Source organism: Filicampus tigris, chromosome 16 (assembly GCF_054856515.1).
Source record: "Filicampus tigris isolate MCC_2025a chromosome 16, RoL_Ftig_1.0, whole genome shotgun sequence".
Taxonomy (NCBI): domain Eukaryota; kingdom Metazoa; phylum Chordata; class Actinopteri; order Syngnathiformes; family Syngnathidae; genus Filicampus; species Filicampus tigris.
The window spans coordinates 11,877,323-11,894,261 of record NC_141232.1 but is presented as its reverse complement, the minus strand read 5'-3'; the positions used below and the strand labels follow the sequence as shown (position 1 = coordinate 11,894,261).

General features: G+C 40.1%; 1 protein-coding gene across 1 annotated transcript in view; it reads right to left on the bottom strand.

Moving 5' to 3' along the window:
• The window catches only part of LOC147134758 (junction plakoglobin a-like), a 58,801-nt gene extending 43,228 nt beyond the window's left edge, over nt 1-15,573 (bottom strand). The window contains exon 1 of the mRNA XM_086055848.1: nt 15,333-15,573. The gene's annotated coding sequence lies outside the window, so the exon portion shown is untranslated. The remainder of the gene's footprint in view (nt 1-15,332) is intronic.
• Nucleotides 15,574-16,939: the final 1,366 nt, after the last annotated feature.

Sequence of the window (16,939 nt, the reverse complement as noted above, 5' to 3'; positions counted from 1 at the left end):
AGCGTTTGAAATAAACTAGCTCTCACCATGTCTGTTTTTCCCCCTCTAAGTACTTTCAGAAATAAGTACTGTACTTGGAATGCACGTATCATTAAAGTTCCTAATAGCTTAGAATAATTACGAAAATGGGCTGGCATGTTAACTGGATTTACACTGCATGGTTCAAGCGACGCATTTTTTTATCCTCCCATTTGAGCCAACTTGGATGCGTGTCATTGAAGAGGAAAAAACACATGAAATCAAATGTCCTTGGATCAGAATTAGGGTTCTTACAAATGTGGTTAAAAATCTCTGGCATGCTATTAAGACATCCAGGAAATGGTTGAAATTGTGACAAATAAAAGCAATGTGACCCTTTTGAACACATTTTGTGGGGTCTTGCATGCATGAAAAGTCACTTAAGGTTGTTGATTTTTACAATTTCTAACATCCACAAGTTGCCGGTTTTATTAGTATTTTTTTTGTTTTAATAATACAAGTTTATGCAATGCTTTCGGGTTGTTTATCAGATTTTTTTTTTAGCAATATTGTGATAACACCAATAAGCTTGCCACAGTTTTTGGGCCGCTATAATAATGACATTTTCATACATCTTCAGCTCTAATTGGTTTACAGTCCTGGTGCCAAGTGCACATATGGACACTCTTGTGCTTGGATAAGGTATTTGTTATGGAGCACAGAAGTCCAATAACAAAGTAACGTTCTGGTGGAGACACACTGCAGGGTGTGCTAACCTGAGTACCGCTTTTCATTACCAGGACATGAATACCAGTTTATGGACTTCCTCTCTTAAAGGGGGCACATAAAATACAGCAGAAAAGCTTTCCATATTTTGTAAACAAAACAAATTGATCCAAAATATGCACACAGTAGGAAAATTAAAAATATGCTTTTGAACAAGACATGGTATGTAAAGTAAATGATGGAGCTGTCAGACTGCTCTGTGGAATTTGGTACTTTTTCCCTTTTGATGCTCTAAATTTCAGGAAAAAAAAGGCCTGACTATGTCTATGTCAACTGAGAATAGTGAGACAATTTACTAGCTGGTATGATTATTTACAGCAGATGATTTTAAGGTACTTCTATTAGTTTATAAATGTGTTAATGGTCTTGGGCCATCTTATTTATCCGATTTGCTTTTATCATACCAACCCTCGCGGATCCTGAGGTCCTCTGGCACCGGCCTTTTAATTATTCCAAGGGTGGGGACCAAAACGCATGGCGAGGCTGCATTCAGCCATTTTGGCCCTCACCTTTGGAATAGCCTGCCAGAGGACATCAGGTCCGCAGAGAGTGTTGATATTTTTAAGAGGAAGCTCAAGACACACCTTTTTAGTTTGGCTTTTAACTCATTTTAAGTAATTTGTCTTTTCTTTTGACTGAGGATTATTCTTTTCTTATCTTACTGATTTTAGTTCTTGGACTATATTACTGTTTTGTTTTTTTAGTTTTGTTGTTCTCTGTTGTTGTTAGCTTTTAGCTCCAGTGTTTCCTCATGGGGGGGCCTCCGCGTTGGGGGGGTGGCTGCCCTTCCCGCAGGGGCCGTCTTCGCGGGGGCTCCTTGGGTCCGGGTGGCCGGGGGCCTCTACACTTTGTGTGGGGTCCACCCGGCTGATCCGGGCCGGGGGTCTATGTGGTGGTGGCACCCCTGTGGCCTTGGGCTGTCATTCCCCTCAGCGTGGATGAGCTCCCCTTGGGTAGCCTTTCCTCATATGGTTTCTCTGTGCCTTGTCATGTCTTTCTAACACACCTTATCAGGTTGTGTGCCCTGTGTGTGTGGGATTGTGTGTGTGCGCGTGTGCGTGTGTGTGTGTGAGTGCTGATGTACTGGTGGAAATATGTCTTCGGGTTTGTTGGGAGGGAGGGCGATAACGGGTCTTCTTTTTATGTTGTGTTTTGGATGTTTTACAGCACTTTGAGTTGCATTTGTATGTATGAAAAGTGCTATATAAATAAAACGTGATTGATTGATTGATTGATGATGTATCGATACATTCATAACATATTTCATTCGTAATATTCAAAAACAAGGCTAAATATCTCTGGAAAATACACAGGAATCACGTAAAATAGCAAGTACAAGTAAGTACAATAAAATTACTTAATGAAGAGTGAAAAAATGTGCCACATAGTCTGGAAAAATAAAAATTCCTGGTGATTGTTAAAGCATCAGGATGTTTTAGCATAGCAAGACAGCTAAAAGAGAAGATAATATCGAAGCACTGTTCATAGTGATGGACCAGAAGAGAAAGACTGACACCGCAGCTCTTGTCAGCTTTAATGAGCTTTATAATGACTTTCAGCTCATTGTTTGCTGTCCATTTGTAATGTCCCCGCTTTCATCCATCGCCATTTTTTCAAGCCCTGGCAGGCAGATTTACATTAAAAAAAAAAAAAACTCACAAAAACCCGCTGAGCATTGGTCACCATAAAACCATCTCGGTGATCGCGTTAACATACACTAAAGAAAACCAAACTAGTGCGTTCAATTGACGGGAACCAGACTTTTAAATTCATTTTTAAAGAAGTTAATTAGCACATTCTGACTCGAAAACAAATTCAAGTTGAACGTATACATTTCCATCAGACGAACATGGGGACCGTCTCTGTGGTGGAAAGATTGCTGAACCAATACAATTCTCAAGAGAAGACAAAGAGTGACTGGACCAACAAGGAAAACCATTCTGGGGGAGCCATGGCCACGCGGTTAAGATCGTCACCTAGCACTGTGGGGGGACTTTGCTCCGAGACCACCCACGCCCGACATCCCCTGAACCCACAGCTGTAGCTGATACCCCAAAGTGCTTTCTAGCTCCAGACGTAGCCTCCTGCTCTTATGCACTACTAATTGTGTGTTTGCTGTGTATAAGGCTATGTTCACACTGCTTGTTTCTATTGTCTTTAATGGTTGCTCTTTTATTAGTGTAATTGCGAATATTGCTGCTGTGACCATACAATGTCCCACACGGCATGAAGGAAGTATCTATAACTAGTTAGCTTGTAGCAAATACAAACCACACGTTGTTCACCCCTAAACAAACGGAAACGAGTGTTACTAGTGCACGGAAAAAAAAGGGATTTCAAAGTCATGTGAAAAAGCGGAGAGTGATTAGCTCCTGCTGCTGCACAGTCTGCAGAAAAAAAAGACAGTTGATAAACAGCGACACTATACAGATAATAGAAGGAATTTTTCATTGACTTTTATTCAAGTGGCCATTGAGCTATGCTGATAATAGACGAACATGAAATTGCTGAAGAAAAATTAAGACTTTACAGTACGCGTAAGTGAAACATTCCATTTCATCTCTTTTTGATCTTTGCTTCATCTACTTTTTAGATTGAAGCCCCTAACACTACATCTCAGAGTTGAAAAACCCCTCAGCGACTCCGAGTGTTTAGCGTGCATGCTGCATGGGCAGGAACACCCAGGGCAGCATGTCTTTGGCTCACCTCCCATCTGGCCAGACTCTTAAATGAAAACAATCCCGTCGGATACACTGCCTCACTCTTGTAAAACAGAAATCCCCCAAAGACCAATTCGCACAGAGTGGAATTGTGTTTTTCATTCATGCTTGTCATTTTCAGAGCAATTTGACTCTTTCACAAGGAGATGATGCAACATTATGAATTTATTAGCCTGCGATTCATCACAGCATATTTTTTTAATCAAGACTCTGGAAAGTCAACCGTCTCATGCATTACCTGAAATATTGCAAATAAAAGCCCCAAATCATTCGTATCCAATAATACACATTTGTCAACATTAGAGCTGCGTGTTGGCTCAAACCGCTGCTGATCAGCAACATTTCCAGGCTTTGACACGATCATTTCTCTACGCTCGGCTGCACATTGCAACACTGCCACAGAGTGCATATCGACACACGCGCGCGCGTGCGCGCGCTCACACACAGGCTTTGGAACCAGATTTATAGACTGCACTGCAAACAACAGCATCACTTATACTCTGGTGGAGAGGAGAACATGCAAATGCATGCATACCTTTGTCAACACACCATTCCCCTTGGATACACACAAAGACGTGGAGCAAGGGCTTGACTCCCCTTGGCAAAAAATGAGTGTGCGTCTGTGTGTGTGGTCATGTTCTGCCAGACTTGCAAAATTTACATTTGCCCTATCTCTCCTTCACCGTTTTTTTTGTTGTTGTTTTTTTTTGTCCAGTCCTCATAAGTGTACAAGACTGTACCATACTGTTTCCATGCTACTGTCGGAGTGTGTGTGTGTATTTGCGTATGGTGCTGGCTGTTATGAAGATTGCTGGGAGCAGTCGTGGTGGCAGTGGTGTACATTTGGAAAAAAAAAAAAAGGGGTAAAAGAGGTGGTAATGGGAATGAGCGTAAAGAGGATTGAATAGGGGAGAGGATGGAGCAAGGCAGATACAAAGGAGGGAGGAGAGCAGTTGATGTAGCCAAAGGGAAAGAAGAGATGTGTGTGTGTGTGTAGACAGGGATGGACATAAAACAAGGACACACCACCAAGACTGAAATAATAAAAAAAAAAAATAAAAAAAAAGCTTCTAAGAAGGACATAACTACTAAGAGACATGGTGGGAAGGGGAGGCAAGATGTGTGTGTGTGCGTGTATGTGCGAGGAGAGTTTGCTCCGTAGCAAACTCATTATCATGCAGACTTCTGACCGGTTTATAGCTTGGCTGCCCTTGATGTCTCATTCACTCACTCACTCACTCACTCTCTCACTGAAACATTCACACACACAAACACAGCCTAAAAAAACTCTGCATGCATGCGTGCACAATGTCTCCGAAACAGTCGGAGGGAGCATAAGTACTTGACATGAGGAGACAACCGAGGTCGAAACCATTTTAAGTTCATTCTCCTGATCACATACGTACATGTCTGTGTCTCGCTCGCACACGCAGACGCAAAACAAACGTGCTCCTAGCACACACCTGCCGGCTAAAACCTGCTGAGTTCACCATGGCAACAAGAGAAGTACCTTGCTCTGTTGTTTGGAGACAATTTTCTCTGTGGAGAAATTATAGACTAATTTGGCAACCCTGTGGTAAGCCAAACTTCTAGGTTAGTGTGTATAGCCTTTTGTAGATAACATACTGTACCATGGGAAGTGTTGCGCAAGATAAGAAAAAGACTTATTTGAGGTTGGCGTTTAAGAAAAGTGTGATTGGTTCTCTGAATTGTTGAGATTTTAAATCTATTTTTTTTCCCATAACAATGAATGGTAATCGAATGTATCTGTTGCATCATAACCGCTGTCACCGTTAAGGGCCGAACCAAATGATTAAGTATTTGATGCGTCAATTTTTATATTGGAGCAGTTACTTTGTCCGTCCTTTTTAAAAACCTTCTCATCCCCCGCGCCCAAAATGCACATCTGTCCGGGACGAATGGACGGACCGTTCGAGCCTCGGGAATGATGGGACATCTTTTAAGAATGACGGACTGATGGATGACAGAAGTGGGTTTTCATCCGTCAGTGTAATCGTCACTAACTGCGTCCGTCACTGACGGACGCCCGTTTTTCAATGTTTTTGGGGAGGACTGACTGACGGACCAACGGACTTCTGACTGACCAATTCAGTTTGTCACGAAAAATGACAGACAGGTAGCCTGGCTGATGACGGATGATGAATGACAAACCAGCAAAATAGACTAAAATGCCCACCTCTAGTTGTTACACACTATTCAAAAACAATAAATGATAAGGCTTAACTCAGAAAGTTCTTGGAAGAAAAGTACCATGTAATCTAATCCCGCAACACAAAAGTAATAACTCCGATTCAAGGTACACTGACTTGTGATGAATACAATGGTGTGTCTGTCTTTGTCATGGCAACAAAGACCACCTACTTGTGGACTTGGAAACAACTTGTGCTGTGCAACGACTTGTGCAACACCAGCAAAGCAATATGATAAGAGATAAGATACTATACTGAAAATGTAACATTTGCCACAGAGGCTTAGTTTCATCACAATTGCACACATCAGACAAGGGCAATGAGAGTCTGTGAGTGTTGTTTCTTTTTTTTAACCTAAATGTATATTTACTCCTGTATCTCAATTGGTAACTGCATAAAAAGTGAAAATGTGACATTTCTCTTCATGGAAAAAAAAAACACACCAACAATATGACTTTCTAACATCTACTACCATGCTATCATCGAAGAATGCTCTTCCACTTTGTATTAAGAGCACGTTACTTGCACTCTGGCCAGCTGTACATCGCCGCCAGTACAACTACTGTTTGTAAAGTAGGGACACTTTCTGTGCGTGCGTGCGCGCGTGCTTGCATGTGTGTGTGCCCGTGTGATTTACATACCCCTGATGTCTCTCAGTTTCATCTGACCTCAATACACTACGAGGCCCTGCCCTGAGATGCTATGGCATCACTCATGCACATAGACACACACTCTACACTCTCTTTAAGGGGATAATACACGCACATTGGCATTGCGGTGTGTTGTTCTGTATTCACACCCACTGACACACAGAGGCCAGGACGATCAGCAATGGCAAGGCCAGACAGGTCATTAAAGAACATTTGTGTGGCTTACAATACCGGAGAGTGATGATCACCTTCCGCCCTGTATGTACTAGAGATAGACCGATATGTTTTTTCCAGGGCCGATGCCGATACCGATTATTAGTAGTCAAGGAGACTACCGATATTTGGAGTTGATATTCATTTTCAGTAAAAAGGAAAATATTGGCATCAAAAAATAAAGTAAAACTCTTAACTTTGTTGAAATGCCATTACTCATGTTTGGTGAACATTTTTTCAGATTTACATAATGTTGATGTTTTTTATTATTATACATTTTTGACCATGTGCATCTGTAAAATTCTAAGCTCCCAGGGTCATCAGCATGTCTTCAAAAGTTACATGAAAACTTTAAACAATTGCTCCCTATAGTTTTCGACAGTAAATAAAGTTCTCCAAAATTTCAAAATGACAGCAATGTTAAAATTTCACTTATCTTTGTTTAGGTTTCAAACAAAACCAAAAGGTTCAGAGTGTTCCCAGGGCGATATAATCCAATAAAGTTAACTGAAAACGTAAACAACTAATTCCTTGAAGTTAACACAGTTTTAAGTTGATATATTATCGGCCATCAGATTTAAAAAAAAAGGCCGATACGGATATTCATCAAAACGCTGACTATCGACATCGATAATCGGCCCGGCCGATAATCGGTCTATCCCTAGTATGTACACTACACATTATCTGCTAGATATTTAAAAAATGCTACAGTGTCCTTTTTTGCATTTACAAGAATTTAAGAGACAAGGCCATTGCCAGATCTAAAATTAAGTAAAGGATTCTGTTGAAAGAAAATGTCATGAGCTAGTTTAGTCTAGTTTAGGATATCCACTAAATGTATTTTGTCGAACCTTGGTAACGGTAAGTAGCCATTCTACTTTTTAATATGAAGCCATTGCTGGTGTATAAACAAACTTGACAATCAAGAGCACATCACAAGATTCCACATGCACCTTTTTATGTTCAAGTTAATATAAAGACATCTCACTCTTAGCGACTGTAGCCAGTAGAAGTGATGCAGAACTGCTTATTTTTCCCCAACTCCAACATTAACTGTGACCAATGCAGACACATTACTCCCATAACCACACTTTTGGATCAGTCCAGGAGGATAAACGGTTGGTGCACATGCTGGTGGCACAGAATGCAAATGATAGTGTCTTCAAGCATCACTGATTCTCAGGAGCGGGGATTAATTTTATAAATGTCTGTGTGTGGAACTTTTCATCATCTCAGAAGAAAAAGTTAGAAATAGTTGTTTTGATCCAACTATGTATTTTTTCTAACTCTTATACTGTTGGCGTTTGTGGATAAGTAACCCAAGGGGGGGTGTTTATTGAAATCTTTTTTTGTGATTCATTTGGTTAGTTGATTGTTTAGTTGTCCAAAATGCAGCTGTTGCAGCAATTTTTTCACTCAACAGCATTCAAATAGTTCAGGCTTGCGATCAAGTTATTAACACTAACGTGAATTTCTGTCATTTACATATTTCTTACATGTGGACTTGAACAGGAGCTCATATTTAGTTCATATTTAGCTCATATTTGCAATAGGGATACATGAGCAATCAAGCAGAAAATGGACTCATCAGAGAATTAATTTTAGGTGAGGTTTATGCCAATTTCCAGTGTGGCATGAAAGCAGAATTCAACAAGGCCTGATATCACTGGCAACCGTGCCAAAAATGGTTGTGTTCACACTGATTAACTGACTGCCTTGAATGTGATAGGAAAAGCAGTGTGCGTGCATGCATGCATTTGTGTCACTTCAGGGGAAAGGCAGAATACACCCTGGACCAGACTCTGGGCCACATCAAGTCCGTTCTGACAGACTCTTGCAATGTTTAAAAAGTTTGAGTTGGGCAATTAATGTACAGTCGGGAAGGCAGTGGATCTGGCCATGTCGTGTCCTCCACATGCGGAGGAAAGGACGAAGTGGTGACTGCTATTCACTGTTTGGAACATACGTATTGCTTAGTAGAGCAGTTTTCACATTATTTGTCTGAGCAAACGGTTTGCGCCCGTTTTTGCAACGTGCAAACTTGTACTAATTCAGGCCCTAAGGTTTTCAGACGTCTTGGATGAGAGCAATGTTTTAAAAATTTTAAGATATTCATCCAGTCTGTTCGGCCTGCCACTAGAAAGTATGGAAGTGAGCTCACTAACCAATCATCATCAATGACTGGATTGATGAGTTGTAAGAATCAGAACATGTGTTCTTATTTACTGACTATTTTTTCCACAGTTGCTTTCTCAGCTCACAAATGTTGTGGATGTGTCTATTGAATCCTCTGAAAACCCACTTAAGTTTTAATTGTCAATTAATTTTTTCTTACTTCTGACATATCCCTATAGCATCCCTATATGTTTGAAACGCAAAAATATATCCACTTAAATTCTCTGGTGGTTGGATTATATCCCACTGAATCATTGTGGGGCTTTTTCACGCTGCGAAAAGCCACCAGCTAGCTTGGGAGCTAACAGGCCTCCGGACGCCGCGGGCCATCGATGGGCTCATCCAATACGTCACTACCTCACTTGGTGTTGTGTCAGTGTGTGGGTCCTGATAACAGAGACACTACAGGGAAAGTTAACTGTTTAATAAACACAGCATACGTTACTCAGCCTGTGGCTGGAACAAAGTGCCACACGTTATTCAGCTTGTAGCTCAGACAATTGAGCACATGGTTCCAGCTAGTTACCGTATATACCCACTATGCTTTACATTTCAAGGTATTACTGGAGCCTCAGTGACACAAAATACATAACACTTGGGAATATTGGGCTGTTCTTTTGTGGCATTCAGTGAAGGTGTATTTTTCAGGATGTAGCCACAACTAGCTAGTTAGCTGAACTGTATGCTGTGGGGATAGAAACGAGCCAATTAATTATAACTAAGTAACTCGCACTTAAGCCATGCTGGATGTGTACTCCACATATAAACTGACACAAAAACATGTTCTTTTCATAGTCGAGGCAGTGCGTTAATCAGGGAGTGTCCTCCCACTTTTGGCAGCGCTACCATGGCATCAGGCTTTGTCAGATATTGTTGTCATGCCAAACTGGAAATTGGCATAAACTTCACCAAAAACTAATTCCAAGATAAAATCATCTGTTCAGTTACTCATGTATCCTTATTGCAAATGGACTAGATATGAGTTCCTCTCATTCTAAATGACACAAATCTGAGTTTAGCAGCCCAGTGTTCATGTGTCTATTCAGTAGTTTATAGCATAAAAGACTACAAGAACTTTCATTTTACTCATTTGAATCTATTTCACCTCCATACTTCTATTGATTAAACTCTGATAAAAATCAACATTCAGTTTCGCAATTTTGTTTCATTGCACTCCAATCGCTGTCTGTAATATGCTTCTTAGACCCATAATTTATGATTAACATAATTAATTGGGGGCAAACGTTGGGTCAATTGCCTTAACAATTTACTAACTACTCCAGATCATGTTTTTTGTGTCTGTATAGATGCATATAATAGGGGAAAAAGGCTTTGCTGGCAGGGGGGAGCTATATTAAAACTTGAGTGAGCAAAAACAGCTAGCTCAAAAATAAGCCTCATGCAGTGGTTGATGATGTTGGTGGTAGCTCTTAAACACCAGACAAGTAGGCTCAATAAATTAAATCCCAATATCTTCTTAATGGTTGCCCCTGTTAACGGCCCCATCTATTACGAGCCAAGAAGCGGGAAGAAAATTGAGAAAATTAGCTCTTTTCTCTTAATTTCGGTCATCTTCACTTTGGAGTTGTTTCCATGTTATCAATTCTCTCCTATAACTTACTATAAGTAAATAATAGTACGTGTAAGTGTGAAATAAGAAGTGTATTAGCATCTCTTCAGCAATCAATCAAAATTTCCCAAAGTTCAAAGCTGGATTGGCCCGTGTCACCCTCCAATGTGCAAGCCAAGTCCTGATTAACTGACTGAAGGCCCACTTCGTACAACAGTGTACTTGGGAACCTCCTAGTATGAACTTGAGGTGTGACTTTGGACAAAAAATCATTTGATGAGTTGCTGGGGGTTCATAAAAAAAATGTTTCAGGTGAATAATTGTGCATTTATCTTTCTGAATAAGACATACTCATACCATTTCTTTTTGCCTAATGCCTATTTACATTACATGTCTTAATTATTATGAATTAAAGTTCAGTGCCAGCATTGATTTGTTTGTGCCTGTGTGTGTGCGCGCACTTGTATTTACAGTAAACTCCAGACAATTCTAAACCATCCACACACATTACTTTTCTTGCAACTGTATAACCCTACATTTCCCGTACCGCTTATACATTTAGTCTTGAGGTGACCCAGAGAGCATTCCATCTGATTTCGGCAGAGAGGCAGACTTCACCTTAGCAGGTGGTAAGTAAAGGTTGCTTGTTTCTTCCTAGTCACCTTTGACATTCTGTGTAACCAAGGGAGCCTGAAAAAAGGTAACTCCGGAAACAATTGAATTTCAGTATCTCAGTCTTTTTTGTGATGATCCAAAAAGTAATGTGAATGTTAATGCTTCTTTTCAGAGTTAGGTTTAGCAAAACTTTGCACTAAATGTGATGTCTGCTGAAATGAACAAGCATAACGCTTTCACAAGATTGCTTGACTTTATCTGTCTGATGTGATTGGTACCTTCAGGCACCATTTCCCATCATCAAACAATATAAAAGCAACATAAAAGGGAACACAATAACGTTTAAAAGATCAGAACAAAACTGAAGCACACCCAATGTCTTTGTCTTCACGCGAATACAATTAAAAGAACAATGGTCTTGTTCTATTTACCAAATGTGCTTCTTTCTGCATCTTGCATTCAAAGATCAGACAATGAACAATTGTACAATTTTCATAAACAAACATTTAATCTAAGACCTTCTTCACTTTTTTAAAGGTCATTAAAGATTCAGGTTTGGTTGCATTGTTTTTGCTTCATGTCCTAAAGCTCCCATCTTTCCAAAGTTTTAGGAAGCCCTACCTGTGAATATCCTCACACATCCATGTCATCGATAGCAGCTGGACTGTTCTGGTTGTATGAGAAGCTGTTTCGCCACCCACTTGGGCAGGTTTCAATACTTCATGTCCAATGCTAGACAGGAAAGCTCTAGCCTGTTTGCTAACAAAGCTTAGTGGCATGACACCAATTTCCTATGAGCAATGGATTTGCATCACATATAAAATCTACCTATTAACAAAATCCGAAACAAGGTTAGGCATCTGACTAAATATATTTAACTGACCATGGGTAAAATTAACATCAGTTAATTAATTTACTATTAAATTTCATTCAAATTTAATGGTAGACCCTTCAAAATGAGATGGCCATATTCAGCCCTAATCTAAAACGTACTATAATCTTTTTTTTTTCCATTGTACATGAGAAACTGGAAAAAGCAAATAATAGCTACTGCTGTTTGAGAATGTGTGTGAGTGTGTGTGCGCGCACACACATTCAAATAGGGGTCTTTCAAGCACAAGGGAATGAGAGACCCTGGGCCCAGACAGCCACGCCCCACGGCAGTTGGTGCAAATATATAAATAAATGTCGACACCTTGTCTAGAGGAATAATCATCATATTAGACATTTTAATTGTAATATGTTGACAGACTAGTAACTTGTACTGCTACCACAAAGTCACCGGTTTATGTTGCTTATGGCAAAGCAGATAATTAACAACTTTGCAAAGGAGCACGAGAGTGTGTTAAAATGGTATGTCGACTCAAAATAATAGCCTGGGAAATGAAATCAGCCAGCCGGTATAACAACCCCCACCACCAACAAAAATTATTCAAGCATCAATTTCCACAGATGTCTGAGCAGATTTGTGGGTGTTTATTTGTGATGCACATCAGAGATAATGACGTCTGTAAATATAACTCACACTGAGTCTAAAAATATCTTGTCTGATGCCACTGTCCTTAGACGTCTGAGTATCCACATCCAGTCATCTCATAACAACCTCCCATCTGCTGATCCTGCCACCATATACTGTTCACTTTGTTCTGGTGTCATTCCACATCTTTCAAATCGGCGGGAATATATCCTCTATTCAAGAAATCTAATTCAGACCCCAACAATTTCAACAACGTTCAGCCATTTGTCCATTTCCAACCTTTCGGTTTCAACAACCCTCGAAAAAAAAAAAACTCTGTCTCCTCAGTCGCACAGAAATAGCCCGGGTAAAAATCTCAACTTCATTTATAGAACACTTCAAAATATAGAACACTTCAAAAAAACAACCAGAGCTGGAACAAAGTGCTGTACATAAACGATGCTAAAATTGTAATCTCGCCATCATAACGTGCGACATCAGGCGCGGTTTTTGCAGCAGCTGATGGGGTGGATGTAAAAAACAGCAGTTTTCTAACAATCATGGGTTTGTTCATTTTGTTGGCAAGTAACCTCTCATTCCTCAAAATGATGAATAGAATGAATAGTTTAAATCTCCTGTCGCATTCAGTCCAGTCTCTCACTTAATTTCACTTCAGCGCCAGCACGATAGAGCCTAGGGGATGCTGTCAGATTGTGTCGATATTGTCCGACGATATATATAGGACAAAAGAAAAATTGTAAATGGTGGGGGACATACATACTCCCAATCCCCGGGGCTAACCATCAAATACAGCCCCCCCTCCCCAATGCTAACTGAGATGCTCAACTCATTTTTTAACACTGACAAAGAGATCAGCACGCATATTTATGCATTTCATCAATTTTAACAAATAGCCAACAAATCAAAAAGTTCACACACTACCAACCAATAGTGCATTTCTCCAATCACTCTTATGAATAAAAAATATATATATATTTGAATAGTATTATATATATAAAAAATTACACTTAACCAAATTAACACATGTAGTGCACTCCTGCGCTGACAATATTTGCTCAGATCAAAACAGTATGTAAAAAGTAATAAATAAAGTCAAACTAAGTGTTTAGTAAGTTAACCCTAATTGAAGCAAATATAATCCAATCTATATCACTGTTATATTAATGCGTGGTTCATTTGCCTTTATTTATAAATCAAACCTATGAGACCAAAACATTTGTCATAACTCTGATGTTTTTTATTGTAGTACAGATTAATTTATTGCTTAAGCATGTTTAAAAAATATACATGGGAATCACTGATTAAATCACAATTGCAATATTGAGGGCGGAAAGAAATGCCATTATCTTATTTTTCAAACTCGTTCAGCCTATACACTGTAAAAAACTGAACAACACAATGAATGAAAGCATATATGGCAAATATATAACAATTTTCCTACTAACACTGTTATGTAGCTCTGTGGCTGGTATGCTCACTTATTTCACAGCCAAACATTGTGGCAAAATCAGCAGACTTGAGGACATATTGTCTGTGTGTGTATGAGAGGGAGGGAGGGAGGGGAAGGGAGAGGGAGAGAGGGAGAAAGGGAGAGAGAGGGAGAGAGAGGGAGAGAGAGAGAGAGAGAAAGAGAGAGAGAGAGAGAGATAGAGAGAAAGAGAGAGAGAGAAAGAGAGAGCGAGAGAGAGAGAGAGAGAATTAAATACCACTTGTGACAATTCCATTTGTCCTAATGAGCGTTTCCTCTCTCTACAGAGATACATTCCAGACTTAATATCTGTTGGGTATCAGATTCTGCACCAGCACATGGACAATGCGCACCTAAACACTAAAAGGAGGACAGAAAGGAAAATGGCACTGTGGGGGATTATCTGGATGAATTACATGAAAGGCTAACTGAACTTCAGACAACAGCTAAGGTGACATTTTGCTATTGTGACGTTTTTCTCTGGGTACACGCTTCCCCGCACATGCGAGAAACATGGATGTTGGTTTATTGGAAGACTCTAAATTGTCCTTAGGTGTGAATGTGAGTTGGAATGTGTTTGCCTATATCGCTGGGGCCAAAACCTCAAAGGTCACATTTTGGTGAATTTCTTTTTGTTTGTTTGTTTGTTTGTTTTTCCAAAAATCGATCCTATTGGTCAGCGTGGGTATCATATTTGCACATTATTGATTAAAAGTGTTGAACATTTCTTGCTCTCTTTCACGATGGCAATGCTAAGGGTTGAACAAACTTGCCATTTTGATGGTCTCCTGAAAAGTGACTATTTTGGAAGTACAAGGTTTACGCCAGCGGTATGTACCTGCGATTGGCCAGCGACTAGTCTAGAGGGTCCATCTCACCCGCTACACCCAAATGGAGGCAACCATTAAAGAAAATTGATGGGATGCTTCATGAAAGGCTCACTGAACTCAGACAACAGCAGAAAGGGAGAGAGAGAGAGAGAGAGAGAGAGAGAGAGAGAGAGAGAGAGAGAGAGAGAGAGAGAGAGAAAGAGAGAAAGAGAGAGAGAGAGAGAGAGAGAGAGAGAGAGAGAAAGAGAGAGAAAGGCTGTATCACCATGCCACCAAAGGATGGCAACACAGAAGATAAACTCTACATTTTAAAAAAAAACGCTTGGCACTCCCACATATCATCATGCACCTTAAAAGCTCACACACACACAAAAAAATCACACAAGCAATGCCTTTAAATTAATAATGACTGATTCTCCCTTCCAAATTAGTTTTATTCTTGTCCGAAAAATGATCGGACTAACTGGAACACATGTTTGTACATTGTAAATGTATTTCTCAAAGTGGCATTAATCAACTTGAACATATAATTTTACATATCAAACGACCGTACTGATGCTGCAGGATGACTACAGGCTGGATGGTTAATTAACCTTATTTCATACATCCGTGCGTAATATTAATAACCCAGCGTTCAAAAGCATATGAGGGCTTGGTTACCTTGTTTAACTAGACGGTAGGTCGTTGCAGGCTCGTGCCGCTTTCAACTTGTGTCCACTGTGCCTAAATCCTTAGTCTGCGTAGCACAGGTGCAGATCCGCTCCAGTCCAGAGGTTAGCAGCGCTCGGTGTGCCCTCTCTGGCTCACGTCTCCTGTGTCAGAGGCGGTGCACTGTGCGGCGAGCAGCCAGCCGGGCAGAGTGAAGGCGAAGACAGCAGCCTCAGCTACCAGCGCGTCACCGGAGGAGATGGCACAAAAAGTAGGAGGGCTCACTATGACAAATAGAATGCGTGCTTTCAAGTCTTCAATCCTCTTCCATCAAGAGTTTTTGTCACAGTGCTCAGTATTAAGCGTTTAATTATTGACCTACAGGTCACATGTTGAGTATTTGGTGGGCTTCAGGGAATCTTCAGATTTCAAATTAGGACTTGACATTGGAAAGACTGTGGTAGTGTTCGAATCAAAATGTGAAAAACAAAAAAATCTGTTTTAAATCCAACAAATTGTCATTACACCGCAGAGGATGATTTGTTTTTGTTTTATTATATCTGCTTTAATGGAGGACTACGGAAATCAGAAAGTATTCACATTTGAAAGGCTAAAAGTAGATTTGAACCTTTTCAAATCATATTTTGAAATTGGTTCAAAATAGTCCTGCCATTGGACATTTAATTATCTGGCTAATATGCTTTACTGTCATTTTGTTTTACCTTAAACCAAGTTTAACAGTTTAGTTATTTACAGTGGACATAAAAAGTCTACACACCACTGTTCGAATGCCATTTTTTTGTGATATGAAAAAAATAACCACGATAAATAATTTCAAAGCCTTTTCCACCATTGATGTAAGCTCCAACCTGTACAAATCAATTGTAAAGAATCAATTCAATCTTTTCAACAGGGGGAGCAAAATAAACAGCTGATATAATGTGTTTCCAAATGTGTGCACATGCATTTCAACTTCTCAAGCACATGTGAAAATGTGTTATAGTCTGATAAAACCAAGTTTTATCTTGCCAACTGGGATTTGTACAGGGGTGTGTAGACTTATTGTAGCCACTACAGTTCTTTGACCACTATGAAGAGGAGCAGTTTAACGTTGAACAAATTGGCTTACTCCTGAGAAATGTGTGATTTATTTGAAGTCTGCTGGCTTTTAGGCTGAAGACCGCATTGCCCGAGATTGCTCTGGTCTCACCGAGTGAGTGTTCTTCACAAATATAGACAATCTCTGCCCTGTCTCCTCCCCTCGGTCAGTCGCTGGCTGAGAAGAGAAGAGTGGATAGAAACCATTGGCTGTAATCATTGCACGGTGGGTTGACATCAATGTGCAGAGTAGAGCGCCAGTGACATTCTGATATTAATTAGATGTTCACGTGGCAGAGCAGAGGCAAAACATCATCCATTTCCACACATTTGTGAGCAGAAACATGTGGTGTCATAAATGGTTGCAGTGAAATGGTTGTAGGGGGTGGGGGGAAACTTGACTTCCATCCATCCATTATCTATACCGCTTATCCTCACAATTGCAGAAAAGAAAATACAATACAATACCATTTTATTTGTATAGCGCATTTCACAACAGCTACAGCTGTCACAAAGCACTT